The sequence below is a fragment of the Crinia signifera genome, chromosome 1, assembly GCF_055691185.1.
Source record: "Crinia signifera chromosome 1, ASM5569118v1, whole genome shotgun sequence".
Classification (NCBI taxonomy): Eukaryota; Metazoa; Chordata; class Amphibia; order Anura; family Myobatrachidae; genus Crinia; species Crinia signifera.
The window spans coordinates 4,454,757-4,469,346 of record NC_139217.1 but is presented as its reverse complement, the minus strand read 5'-3'; the positions used below and the strand labels follow the sequence as shown (position 1 = coordinate 4,469,346).

Sequence of the window (14,590 nt, the reverse complement as noted above, 5' to 3'; positions counted from 1 at the left end):
TACTGTAATTCTCTCTGCGCAAGTCCAGTAACACCTGCCTCACCTGCAGTGCACATGGGTTTGTCCATCCAAGAAGGATTTTGTCAGAGAGTGAAGAAGAACAAGGGCCTCAGTACATGCTGGAGCCTGTTCAAAAATACTTTTCCGGTACAGATGGTGAGAGCCCTGGTGTTATACTGTACAATACTTACCAACCGCGCTCAGAGACTCCTCCTCCAGCTGGGTGGGGGCAGAGGTGGCCCTCTCCTCCTGGGTGGCGGCAGGGAGGCTTTCTGGAGCTGCAAATGTCAAAAAAAAAAAGGACAAAATAAAGAGGGTGTATCGTGCAAGCAGGGGTATTTTTGAACAGGCTCCAGCAGGAACTGATGCCCTTACTCTGCTTCACTCTCTGACAAAATCCTCCCCACAGTAGATGGACAAACCCATGTGCACAGCAGGCGAGGCAGTGCAAAATGACACACCCAAATCTACTGTACAGTAGATACTGTAATTCTCTCTGCGCAAGTCCAGTAACACCTGCCTCACCTGCAGTGCACATGGGTTTGTCCATCCAAGAAGGATTTTGTCAGAGAGTGAAGAAGAACAAGGGCCTCAGTACATGCTGGAGCCTGTTCAAAAATACTTTTCCGGTACAGATGGTGAGAGCCCTGGTGTTATACTGTACAATACTTACCAACCGCGCTCAGAGACTCCTCCTCCAGCTGGGTGGGGGCAGAGGTGGCCCTCTCCTCCTGGGTGGCGGCAGGGAGGCTTTCTGGAGCTGCAAATGTCAAAAAAAAAAAAGGACAAAATAAAGAGGGTGTATCGTGCAAGCAGGGGTATTTTTGAACAGGCTCCAGCAGGAACTGATGCCCTTACTCTGCTTCACTCTCTGACAAAATCCTCCCCACAGTAGATGGACAAACCCATGTGCACAGCAGGCGAGGCAGTGCAAAATGACACACCCAAATCTACTGTACAGTAGATACTGTAATTCTCTCTGCGCAAGTCCAGTAACACCTGCCTCACCTGCAGTGCACATGGGTTTGTCCATCCAAGAAGGATTTTGTCAGAGAGTGAAGAAGAACAAGGGCCTCAGTACATGCTGGAGCCTGTTCAAAAATACTTTTCCGGTACAGATGGTGAGAGCCCTGGTGTTATACTGTACAATACTTACCAACCGCGCTCAGAGACTCCTCCTCCAGCTGGGTGGGGGCAGAGGTGGCCCTCTCCTCCTGGGTGGCGGCAGGGAGGCTTTCTGGAGCTGCAAATGTCAAAAAAAAAAAGGACAAAATAAAGAGGGTGTATCGTGCAAGCAGGGGTATTTTTGAACAGGCTCCAGCAGGAACTGATGCCCTTACTCTGCTTCACTCTCTGACAAAATCCTCCCCACAGTAGATGGACAAACCCATGTGCACAGCAGGCGAGGCAGTGCAAAATGACACACCCAAATCTACTGTACAGTAGATACTGTAATTCTCTCTGCGCAAGTCCAGTAACACCTGCCTCACCTGCAGTGCACATGGGTTTGTCCATCCAAGAAGGATTTTGTCAGAGAGTGAAGAAGAACAAGGGCCTCAGTACATGCTGGAGCCTGTTCAAAAATACTTTTCCGGTACAGATGGTGAGAGCCCTGGTGTTATACTGTACAATACTTACCAACCGCGCTCAGAGACTCCTCCTCCAGCTGGGTGGGGGCAGAGGTGGCCCTCTCCTCCTGGGTGGCGGCAGGGAGGCTTTCTGGAGCTGCAAATGTCAAAAAAAAAAAAGGACAAAATAAAGAGGGTGTATCGTGCAAGCAGGGGTATTTTTGAACAGGCTCCAGCAGGAACTGATGCCCTTACTCTGCTTCACTCTCTGACAAAATCCTCCCCACAGTAGATGGACAAACCCATGTGCACAGCAGGCGAGGCAGTGCAAAATGACACACCCAAATCTACTGTACAGTAGATACTGTAATTCTCTCTGCGCAAGTCCAGTAACACCTGCCTCACCTGCAGTGCACATGGGTTTGTCCATCCAAGAAGGATTTTGTCAGAGAGTGAAGAAGAACAAGGGCCTCAGTACATGCTGGAGCCTGTTCAAAAATACTTTTCCGGTACAGATGGTGAGAGCCCTGGTGTTATACTGTACAATACTTACCAACCGCGCTCAGAGACTCCTCCTCCAGCTGGGTGGGGGCAGAGGTGGCCCTCTCCTCCTGGGTGGCGGCAGGGAGGCTTTCTGGAGCTGCAAATGTCAAAAAAAAAAAGGACAAAATAAAGAGGGTGTATCGTGCAAGCAGGGGTATTTTTGAACAGGCTCCAGCAGGAACTGATGCCCTTACTCTGCTTCACTCTCTGACAAAATCCTCCCCACAGTAGATGGACAAACCCATGTGCACAGCAGGCGAGGCAGTGCAAAATGACACACCCAAATCTACTGTACAGTAGATACTGTAATTCTCTCTGCGCAAGTCCAGTAACACCTGCCTCACCTGCAGTGCACATGGGTTTGTCCATCCAAGAAGGATTTTGTCAGAGAGTGAAGAAGAACAAGGGCCTCAGTACATGCTGGAGCCTGTTCAAAAATACTTTTCCGGTACAGATGGTGAGAGCCCTGGTGTTATACTGTACAATACTTACCAACCGCGCTCAGAGACTCCTCCTCCAGCTGGGTGGGGGCAGAGGTGGCCCTCTCCTCCTGGGTGGCGGCAGGGAGGCTTTCTGGAGCTGCAAATGTCAAAAAAAAAAAAGGACAAAATAAAGAGGGTGTATCGTGCAAGCAGGGGTATTTTTGAACAGGCTCCAGCAGGAACTGATGCCCTTACTCTGCTTCACTCTCTGACAAAATCCTCCCCACAGTAGATGGACAAACCCATGTGCACAGCAGGCGAGGCAGTGCAAAATGACACACCCAAATCTACTGTACAGTAGATACTGTAATTCTCTCTGCGCAAGTCCAGTAACACCTGCCTCACCTGCAGTGCACATGGGTTTGTCCATCCAAGAAGGATTTTGTCAGAGAGTGAAGAAGAACAAGGGCCTCAGTACATGCTGGAGCCTGTTCAAAAATACTTTTCCGGTACAGATGGTGAGAGCCCTGGTGTTATACTGTACAATACTTACCAACCGCGCTCAGAGACTCCTCCTCCAGCTGGGTGGGGGCAGAGGTGGCCCTCTCCTCCTGGGTGGCGGCAGGGAGGCTTTCTGGAGCTGCAAATGTCAAAAAAAAAAAAGGACAAAATAAAGAGGGTGTATCGTGCAAGCAGGGGTATTTTTGAACAGGCTCCAGCAGGAACTGATGCCCTTACTCTGCTTCACTCTCTGACAAAATCCTCCCCACAGTAGATGGACAAACCCATGTGCACAGCAGGCGAGGCAGTGCAAAATGACACACCCAAATCTACTGTACAGTAGATACTGTAATTCTCTCTGCGCAAGTCCAGTAACACCTGCCTCACCTGCAGTGCACATGGGTTTGTCCATCCAAGAAGGATTTTGTCAGAGAGTGAAGAAGAACAAGGGCCTCAGTACATGCTGGAGCCTGTTCAAAAATACTTTTCCGGTACAGATGGTGAGAGCCCTGGTGTTATACTGTACAATACTTACCAACCGCGCTCAGAGACTCCTCCTCCAGCTGGGTGGGGGCAGAGGTGGCCCTCTCCTCCTGGGTGGCGGCAGGGAGGCTTTCTGGAGCTGCGACATCCACTGGGACTGCGGAAAAGCACACAAAAAAACGACTGTGCTGTACAGTACTGTATATTCTCTAACACGAACATACTGTACTATAAAGTACAATGTGTTAAGGTACTGTATCAACACTACAGTACATACTGTACTGTGCAGTACATAACAGTACAGTACAGTACAGTACCTGCCAAAATGACCCATTCCAGGAGGGATGAAATGCTGTGGTCCTGTACAGTATCCCACATGTTTGAAAGTCAATATGCAATGTTCCGCTCTGTACTGTATACAGTATACTGTACTGTACTTACAGTGGCGGTGCTGTCTCTCCCGCAGCGTCATCCTGCTGATACCTGGAAAAATAAGAAATACAGTGCGTAAGGCATACTGTAATTACTGCAGATACAGTATTTGTAGGCCCCATATCAAAAGTTTGTAAGGGCCCACAATTTACTGTACAGTACTGTACAGTATGTCATGAAAACCAATGCTGTAGGAAATCACCCATGGCAACAAGCATGTACTGTACAGCATACAGTAGTTGCCTTCCCTCTTCAGCAGGAGACTCCCTGAAATACTGCACAGTACTGTAGCAGCAATCTCCATCTCTCTCTCATTAGTCCTACACATTATGCCATACTGTACACCAAAATACTGTACAGTACCTACTGTATTACAGTACAGTATGTACAGTATTTTACCACATTCCATAATGTCCATTACCCATTACTACACACACTATAATGCTCATTGCATATTAGGGGGTTAACATGCTCGTTGCCATGGGATGAACCTGGTCTTCCAGGTGTTGCACACTCTGGAAGGGATTAACATGCTCATTGCAAAGAATTTACTGTACAGTACATGATCTGCCATGGATTCCGGGGGTTAACATGTTGACATCACCCCAACCATGGGCTGGAAACCAGGTCTGGTGGCTGCAGGAATGGGAATGTAAGAAGTGGGGTCCAGGCCCTGGAGTTGGAGAGCGGAACAATGCTCAGAAGGACCTGTCTAATACTGCTCCCCCCAAATCTGTATCAATACCACTGCTGAACAGCTGACTCTGGCGCTCTCAGACCCGGTCCAAAAAACCTCTCTGTCCAGGTCAGCGCCCCCCCCCCCCACACACAATACAGTATCTCCATGTACAGTACAGTAGTGTACTGTATGGAAGTACTGTAGACACACCCTTCAGGTGGAGAATGACACACCCCCTAATTCTAAATTCTAATTCTAATAGCAAGTTCTGTAAAATCTACCTGAACAGTTGTACAGCAATCAGCACATTAAAAAAAAATACAGGTACAGTATACTGTAAAATCCCCCATGGCAACAAGTAAAAAAATACTGTATACAATAGCACTCAACATTGTACAGGTACAGTATGTACAGTACTTACTTTGCCTGAGGGAGTCCAGCAGTTGAGGGTCCCGACGGACCAGGTCGGACCATCTCCTCTGGAGGCTCCTAACTGGCCTGTCTCTATGGAACCTCACCCTGATGGCTTGACGGGCCCCCTGGTAGGCCTCCACAATCTCCCGATTAGAGACCAGGAGCCTGTCCCGCCAAGCCACCAGGGTGAGGAGCTCCCCTCTGCCAAAGGGCCTTGCCCTCCTGACTCTGCCAGTGTCCGACATACTGAACAGGTCCAGGTACAGTACTAGCGATACTGATAATGGCGCCTACAGTATACTGCATTAGCGTGTGCGCCGTGCGTCCTATGCGCCGTGCGTGCTATGCGCCGTGCGTCCTATGCGCCGTGCGTCCTGTGCGGAACAACGTCCCATTCTGTGCGCCCGCCGCTGAGTAGTGGGTACAGTAGTTTATCAGTAGTTTATCAGTAGTTTTTATATACTGTAATAAATTACTTATACAATATACTGTAAAATGTAATACTATACTGTAAATATAAATAATTATATTTTAATCACACAGTATATTGTCAATAATTATATCTTAGTTAAAACTGTAAAATTTGATACTATAATATTAAAGGTTTAACGCCGTAATCGAACACGGGTCTCCGGCGTGAAACACCATGCAGATAACCACTACACTACAGCCAAGAACTGTACAGTGTAATGACTACTATACTACCATGACTGATTCTACACCCAGCCTGTAGCTTAACAGTCAGGAGCTGACGGGGAAAGCAGGGCCTAGCGACGGGGAGCGGATACCGTCGTTGCTGCTCGAGCGTCTCATTAGCTCGAGCGTCCCGTTAGCTCGAGCGTCTCATTAGCTCGAGCGTCCCGTTAGCTCGAGCGTCATGCGTAATGCTGCAAAACCATATTGTGACCAAGTTTCCAATATTGTGACCGCCTTTAGAACAATACTGTACTGTATACTGAGACGCATAGCGTCCGTGTCGTACAACCTTTAGAACTACAGTACGGTGTTTGATGTTACGCATTAGCGTCTGTGCGGCTACATCTCCTAACTGTCACTGCGTCTATAGACGCAGTGACAGTTAGAAGCCATGACGTACATGTACGTCATGTGTCGGGAAGTACCTCCCGGCCATGACGTACATGTACGACACTCTCTGTCCGCATCAGCATGATGCACTCTCGGCTGAAGAGACTGGATCACGCTCGTGCCAGCGGCATTAGAGAGGTGCTCATCGTATAATAAAGTTCATGTAATTCCTGCGCATCATGCACGCGCTGAAGCACAAATCTTACGCATGCGCAAATGAGGTTTTTAAAAGTGACATCTGGTGGTTGGTCTGTGATATTGCACTCGTCGTGAAGCGCCACGGCGATTCGCTACATGTATGCGCCATGGCGTGTGTCGGAAACATCGCCATAGGCGGCAATAATAAGGCCGGCGCCATCTGTAGGGTGAGTACGTGAGGCAGGAGGGCCCTACTCAAAAGCGTTAACATACTAAAAGGAGGTGGGTGGACGAACGAAAAACAATAGGATAAGTAGGAACGGAGGGGAACGGAGGCAGGATAGGAGGATCAAAAGAGGTTAGGAGGAGGAGGGATAGGCTAGTCAAAAAAAGTGGGTTTTGAGGGAGCGCTTGAACTATATAGATAGATAGAGAGAGAGAGAGAGAGAGAGAGAGAGAGAGAGAGATAGACGGCCTGGCACTCCCTCAGTTGGAATTCAGTACCTGGGTGCCTTCTGGAACAAACAGGTAGTCTCGTAGGAAGTAACAGACAGCGGCACTCCAAGGGTTTTCAACAGCGTGTATTAAAGCAAACCAACGTTTCGGGGTATCATTCACCCCTTTGTCAAGGTTTAAGTGCAATAACCCGTTATTGCACTTAAACCTTGACAAAGGGGTGAATGATACCCCGAAACGTTGGTTTGCTTTAATACACGCTGTTGAAAACCCTTGGAGTGCCGCTGTCTGTTCCTTCCTACGAGACTATATATATATATATATATACACATATATATACACACACACACGTACCTCTTTCGCTCAGATGCACAATCACCGCTTTCACTTAGCCATGCACACACCTCTCACGCAGACACACACCAACCTCTCAGATGCACACACCTGTTTTACTAAAAAACAAAACACAATCCTATTTTAACTAATTAAACACAACTTTCCCTAGAAAAATAAACACACACCTCACTTAAAAATCTGCAAACATATAAAATCACTGCCTCCCCCCCCCACCACCACACACACTGCAACATGAAGCAGGTGCTGTCAGTGCCTACCCGTGGCTATATTAATCCCCACACGGTGCAGGAGAGTGCTTCAGCCAGCCAACTACTTAACTGTACAGCCTGGGAGGAGCTGTGCGCAGCAGCTACCCCTAGTGTCAGTCAGCTGCCAGCTCAATATCTGTGTGAGAAGAGAAGGCAGCTTCCCTGCTTCAGCTCCTCCGTCTGCGAAAGTAAAAAAATAAAACTGCAGGGATGAATAGGCTGGCAGCAGGAGACAATGGAGAAGCACCCTCTGAAGACCAAAAACCCGGTGACAACTTTTCCATTGCCTCCTGTTCTGCCACTGCATACAGGCCTGATTGGTGGATTGCTGCAAAGATGGTTGTCCTTCTGGAAGGTTCTGCTCTCTCCACAGAACTATGCTGTAGCTCTGACAGAGTGACAATGGGGTTCTGGGTCACCTCCCTGACTAGGGCCCTTTCCCCCGATCACTCAGTTTAGACAGCCAGCCAGCTCTAGGATGAGTCCTGGTGGTTTCGAACTTGGAGGTCACTGTGTTCACTGATATTTATCCGTACTCTTCCCCAGATTTGTGCCTGGAGACCATCCTGACTCGGAGGTCGACAGGTCGAGTGTGTGCTCTGACATGCATTGACAAGTGTGGGACTTTATATAGACAGGTGTGCGCCTTTCCAAACCATGTCCAATCACCTGAATGTACCACAGGTGGACTCCAATTAAGCTGTAGGAACATCTCAAGGATGATAATCGGAAGCAGGACGCACCTGAGCTCAAGTCTCATGGCAAAGGCTGAACTAGATGGACGCAAGTCTTTTTTCAGCCTTACCTACTATGTAACTATGTAACTATGAATACTTATGTACATGTGATTTAATAGTTTTTTTATTTTTAATACATTTTTCAAAAATCTACAAAAAAAAGTTTTCCACATTGTCATTATGGGACATTAAGTTAATTAGAATTTTGAGGGGAAAAAAATTCCGCACAAAATTATTCAATTTTGGAATAAGGTTGTAACATAAGAAAATGTGGAAAAAGGGAAGCGCTGTGAATACTTTCAGAATTCACATGAATGCACTCTGTATATAATAGGGGATCCCGTTACACACCAGTCAATGTATAAACCCCCTTGATAACTGCATTAGGAATAGTGAAGTCCAATTACTGTCAACTAAGTGATGATTTATGTTTTTATTAAATTGTTTTTTACAACTAAAATTCTTAATTTGCATTAATTTATATTTTATGTTAATTTCACAGAGGTTTAATCTGTAATGAAATTGCTAATTTTGGTTCTCAGAGGATGAATCTTGGTGTAGTGTCCAGTTGCGGTACTAGAACTTTTGCGCCAACCTACCAAACCCCCCATTCTTTACCTACGGTATATGCTAATTCCCAAGGCTTTCTTGCTCGTTGTCAGGGTTTACATGCTTGTTGCCAGAGGTTATATGCTCACAGTGTACCACCACTCCAAGAATCCGGCACTTCCAGGTAGCGCTGTACATGCTGCGCTCTTCTGACAGATGCTAGAGGTCTTCCAAGGCTTCTTTTTGGAGTGCGATTTTCAGCAGTTTCCATGCGTACAGCCAGAATGCATGGATTGTGTGACCTGCGGTGCCATCCCGCCCTCGCTTTGACTGTGGTGGTATAGTTGTGCCACTGGTAGTATCTATAGAATGGAACCAATCACCATCTTCATCAGTGGCTCCACCAGGTAACTGACCATCTAATAATATAACAAGGTATAACTTGAGTGCACTGACTGGCAGTGACCATAGACGATTGGGTGATGCCCACAGGGAGATCCTCTCTACCCCTGTGGGCAGTGCGGCCATACATTGGGCCATCTTGAATGAATACATTGTGCAGTTTCAGCTTCGGCTCCCTCATATCTGTCACCATTATCTGGTACGTTGAGTTAGTATTTGAACATAGGAAGAAGCTATCTGAGGTTCCCCAGCTGGCAAGGGTCCAGGCCTAAACCCCAGCACGGACCCGGACCATCCTCCACAGCACCCGGAATGTGTTTGAAGGCAACAAAGTATAGATCTCCAATTCCAGACAACAACCAGACATCTCATCAGGGTAGACTCCGAGGTCCTGCATCGTGGTGAGGACAGAGGGCCTGGTTCTGAGATGTACGTATCGGAGAAACGCTCATAGAAACATATTAAGTGGCGATGTTGCAGCATGGTGATTCCGCACCATGGGTGTGATTTTGGGGTAACAAACAAGCATTAGTGGCTGGACCAAGGCTACATCTGTAGTTAACGGCAGTGGATGGGGTCTCCATGGTAAAGGATAGCCTGATGTGAGAGCGCTAAAGGAGGTAAGAACAGCTGCTGAACCTCCCCCTTTGCTGCCGTGCAGACCCTCACATATTAAGGTTTTGCATATTAGCATAAAGCAATAAATATATCTTTCCGCAAAATCAGCCGCTTTTCGTCCCACGCAGACTAAATAAAATCCATGTTTGCCAGCAGTGAAAAGCGCGAGGACGGTGAACGTGCCCGGAGCTGCTCAGTTGGGGACCAGTTTACGCCCGCAGATAATATTAAACTCCGCATATACACCATTTAGAGGAATATTTATTTCAATCAATGAAAAATTACACATAATGGTTCTCACTTGAAGTAATTAACGTTAATTTGTGCTGACAAGCGAGTGAGAATCACCAGCTGCCCCCACCCAAATGCCACAGTCTCGGGGTGCCCCATGATGAGCATGCACGGAGAATTGGACGCCAGAGCCAGGGGGGACTGATGGGAAAGGTCGTATATTTAGGAATTTGCGAGGTGAGAAGGGGGCAGAGGAGAATTATGTATGCAGATGTATGCAAGCTAATTATGCAGATTTATGCACCTATTTGAACTATTTGATTCTCACTGTGAGTTGAATAGGTTAGGGTACATAGGAGCATATTAAATGATTTTTCTGCAATCTATTTGCATAGTAAATGAATCTTAGCTCTTCCCGTTTCCTGGCAGAAGAAACGAGTTCTGTTTATGGTCATTTCTTTTTATTTAAATAATTCAAATTTGTTGCTTTTGATTGAAACGTGTATTCCACAGACCTCCTGGGTGTCCAGTATAAATCATTGCACAGGAAGCACCTCTCTTATATAGGGGGTTATTTTGGTTCACTCTTTCTGATAAATTCCTTCTTATGCTGCTTTCCCACTGCCTACACGGGTAATGACCCGTTTTTTTTAAACGGGTCTTTAAACGGGTAAGAGCCAAAAGACTCTTTCCCACTGCAGCTTTTAAACGGTAAATTACTGTTTAAAAGCTGTTTTTGTCACATTCCCACTTACCCGTTTAAAAACCCATTTAAGCAGTGTAAAGATAGGGGGGGGGGGAGAATTTAAAAAAAAAAAACGGCGTGGGGTCCCCCCACTGCTGTAACCAGCACCAGGCTGAAAGAGCCGGGGCTGGTAATAAAAAATCAGGAAACCCGACAAATAGGGGTTCCCTGATTTTTTACAACCAGCCCCAGGCTCCAGGTCCGGGGCTGGTTCCCAAAATACGGGGGACAAAATGACTAGGGGTCCCCCGTATTTTAAGAACCAGCCCCAGACCAAACAAGCCAGCAGGGTAATGTCACAGCCGGGGGACACTTATAATATAAGGTCCCGCGGCCAAAACATTCTCCCTACCGACCAGTCAGCCTGGCCAGGGGCCCTGGGGGAGTGGGGACCCCCCCAATAAAGGGGTCCCCCCCCTCCAGGACTTACCTGACCAGGCTGAAGCCTGGTGCTGTCCTCGATGCCCCTGGGCGGTGGGCATCGAGCTGATGGTATGGTGTAAAAAATAGAATAAAAACCATTGTCTTTTACTGGTGAACTATGAATCCCAGCAAGCCTCCCCCGCAAGCTGGGACTTGGAGAACCACAAGTCCCAGCCTGCGGCATACCTCCCAACTTTTCATTGGAAGAAATAGGGACACTCGCGCAGCGAAGCCGCGCGAGCGTCCGAAAAGGGGGCGTGGCATATGCAAATGAGGGCGCGGCTTATGCTAATTAGCCGCGACCTCATTTTCATACGAGAATAGACGCTGTGCGCATGTGTACAGCGTCTATTCTACTACATTGGGGGGTCTCCCAACTGCCACCCCCCCGCAGCGGGACAATGCCTGCCGCGGGTGGGACGTCGGGACAGGACCCGAAAATCAGGACTGTCCCGACGGAATCGTGACAGTTGGGAGGTATGCTGCGGGGCATTAAAGGGCCCGCTGGGTCTTGTAGTGCCACAGTAAAAGAAAGAGTTAAATAAACACACTGACACACGTGAAAAATAAAAGTTTAATACATACATAACACATACATACTGATACTTACCTATCTTGAGCCCATAGGTAGCCCTGGTCCTGATGTCCTGGTCCGTGTCGGCGTCTGTATCCATGTCGGCATCCCTGTCGGCGACGGCGTCGGCGGTCCGGAGTCCGAAGAAATCCATTTGGGAAGCTGTGGAAGGAAACCATACTCACCTGTCCTAGCGCGACGTAGTCCAGGTAAGTGTCTTGGCAAAAAAAACAAACCGACACCCGAACCAAGCGAACAGGCAGAGAGCCGCACGGTGTGTTTACATCGTGCGGCTCCGCCCCCGAATGCCGCTATTGGCCGCCTTGCGGCCTAGCGGCCAATCAGGAGCCGCTAGGCCGCAAGGCGGCCAATAGCGGCATTCGGGAGGCGGAGCCGCACGATGTAAACAAACACACGTGCGTCTCCGTCAGTCCGGTCTGGTTTCGGGTGTCGGTTTGTTTTTTTTGCAAAGACCCTTACCTGGACTACGTCGCGCTGGGACAGGTGAGTATGGTTTCCTTCCACAGCTTCCTCCATGGATTTCTTCGGACTCCGGATTGCCGACGCAGACAGGGATGCCGACATGGATACAGACGCCGACACGGACCAGGACATCAGGACCAGGGCTACCTACGGGCTCAAGATAGGTAAGTATCAGTATGTATGTGTTATGTATGTATTAAACTTTTATTTTTCACGTGTGTCAGTGTGTTTATTTAACTCTTTCTTTTACTGTGGCACTACAAGACCCAGCGGGCCCTTTAATGCCCCGCAGGCCGGGACTTGTGGTTCTCCAAGTCCCAGCTTGCGGGGGAGGCTTGCTGGGACTCATAGTTCACCAGTAAAAGACAATGGTTTTTATTCTATTTTTTACACCATACCATCAGCTCGATGCCCACCGCCCAGGGGCATCGAGGACAGCACCAGGCTTCAGCCTGGTCAGGTAAGTCCTGGAGGGGGGGGACCCCTTTATTGGGGGGGTCCCCACTCCCCCAGGGCCCCTGGCCAGGCTGACTGGTCGGTAGGGAGAATGTTTTGGCCGCGGGACCTTATATTATAAGTGTCCCCCGGCTGTGACATTACCCTGCTGGCTTGTTTGGTCTGGGGCTGGTTCTTAAAATACGGGGGACCCCTAGTCATTTTGTCCCCCGTATTTTGGGAACCAGCCCCGGACCTGGAGCCTGGGGCTGGTTGTAAAAAATCAGGGAACCCCTATTTGTCGGGTTTCCTGATTTTTTTAATACCAGCCCCGGCTCCTTCAGCCTGGTGCTGGTTACGGCAGTGGGGGGGGACCCCATGCCGTTTTTTTTTTAACGTGTAAGGGCTACCCCTTACCCACTGCCGAAAAAACGGCTCTTACACGTTAAAAACACTGCTTTTTACACGGGTAACAAAAACCGGTATTTGTTACCCGTGTAAAGCAACCTGGAGCTTTCCCACTGCAGCTCTAGCCGTTTAAAAAGGCTAAAAAAACGGCATTTACACGTGTAAAGCCTGCAGTGGGAAAGGGGCATAAGATGGTTCTTATCTGCCGTCAAATTCTATGTTTCTATGACAAAACCATGTGCACTGCAGGGGGGGGGGGCAGATGTAAAATGTGCATAGATTTGGGTGTTATTTCATTTCTGTGCAGGGTAAATACTGACTGCTTTATTTTTACATTGCAACATAGATCTCACTTTGAAGTAAAACCCCACCCAAATCTAACTCTGCACAAGTAACATCTGCCCCACCTGCAGTGCACATGGTTTTGTCATAGAAACATAGAATTTGACGGCAGATAAGAACCATTTGGCACATCTAGTCTGCCCCTTTTTTACCCTTCAGGTAAATTCAACCCTTTTTAATCCTTATTTCTTTGTAAGGATATTCATATGCCTATCCCAAGCATGTTTATATTGTTCTACTGTCTTAGCCTCTACCACCTCTGATGGGAGGCTATTCCACTTATCCACTACCCTTTCTGTGAAGTAATTCTTTCTAACATTTCCCCTGAACCTACCTCCCTCCAGTTTCAGTGCATGTCCTCGTGTTTTATTACTTGTTTTCCTTTGAAGAAAATTTCCCACCTGTACTATGTTAAAACCCTTGATATATTTGAAGATTTCTATCATGTCCCCCCTTTCCCTTCTCTGCTCCAAACTATACATGTTAAGATCTTTTAGTCTATCCAGGTAAGTTTTGTGATGTAGGCCATGAACCATTTTAGTTGCCCTTCTTTGTACACTCTCCAATGTATTTATATCCTTCTGAAGATATGGTCTCCAGAACCGGACACAGTCTTCCAGATGAGGTCGTACCAATGACCTATAAAGTGGCATTATTACGTCTTTTTTTCTGCTACTGATTCCTCTCCCTATGCAACCAAGCATCTGACTAGCCTTCCTCATTGCTTTGTTACATTGCCTCCCTGCCTTTAAGTCACTTGAAATAGTGACCCCTAGATCTGTTTCCTCCTCAGTAGTTTCCATTATAGTACCCTTGATACTATATTGAGCCTTTGGGTTTTTGAGTCCCAAGTGCATAATTTTGCATTTTTTAGCATTAAACTGTAGTTGCCATTCTCTTGACCACTTCTCAAGTTTACTTAGATCATCAGTCATTTGATTTACCCCTCCTGGTGTGTCTACTCTGTTGCATATCTTTGTTTCATCTGCAAAAAGGCATACTTTCCCTTCAATACCATTTGCAATGTCACTAACAAAGATATTAAAGAGCACTGGTCCAAGTACAGATCCCTGGGGTACTCCATTGGTAACATGTCCCTCCATAGAATGCACTCCATTTACGACAACTGTGTGTTTCCTATCCTGCAACCAGGTTCTTATCCATTTAATTGTTTTATAATCCAATCCCACACTTTCAAGTTTATTTAGCAGCCTGCGATGTGGGACAGTGTCAAATGCCTTACTAAAGTCTAGATATGCCACATCTACAGCCCCCCCTTCATCTAGTATTTTGGTCACGGAGTCAAAAAAGTCAAT

General features: G+C 47.5%; 1 long non-coding RNA gene across 1 annotated transcript; it reads right to left on the bottom strand.

The window, feature by feature from the left end:
- Positions 1-3,086: 3,086 nt before the first annotated feature.
- Positions 3,087-4,061, bottom strand: LOC146025350 (uncharacterized). The gene is made up of 3 exons (XR_014454097.1): positions 3,959-4,061; positions 3,570-3,674; positions 3,087-3,173 (listed from the first exon to the last, which is right to left on the bottom strand). It is a non-coding gene; the product is annotated as an uncharacterized LOC146025350 (long non-coding RNA).
- Positions 4,062-14,590: the final 10,529 nt, after the last annotated feature.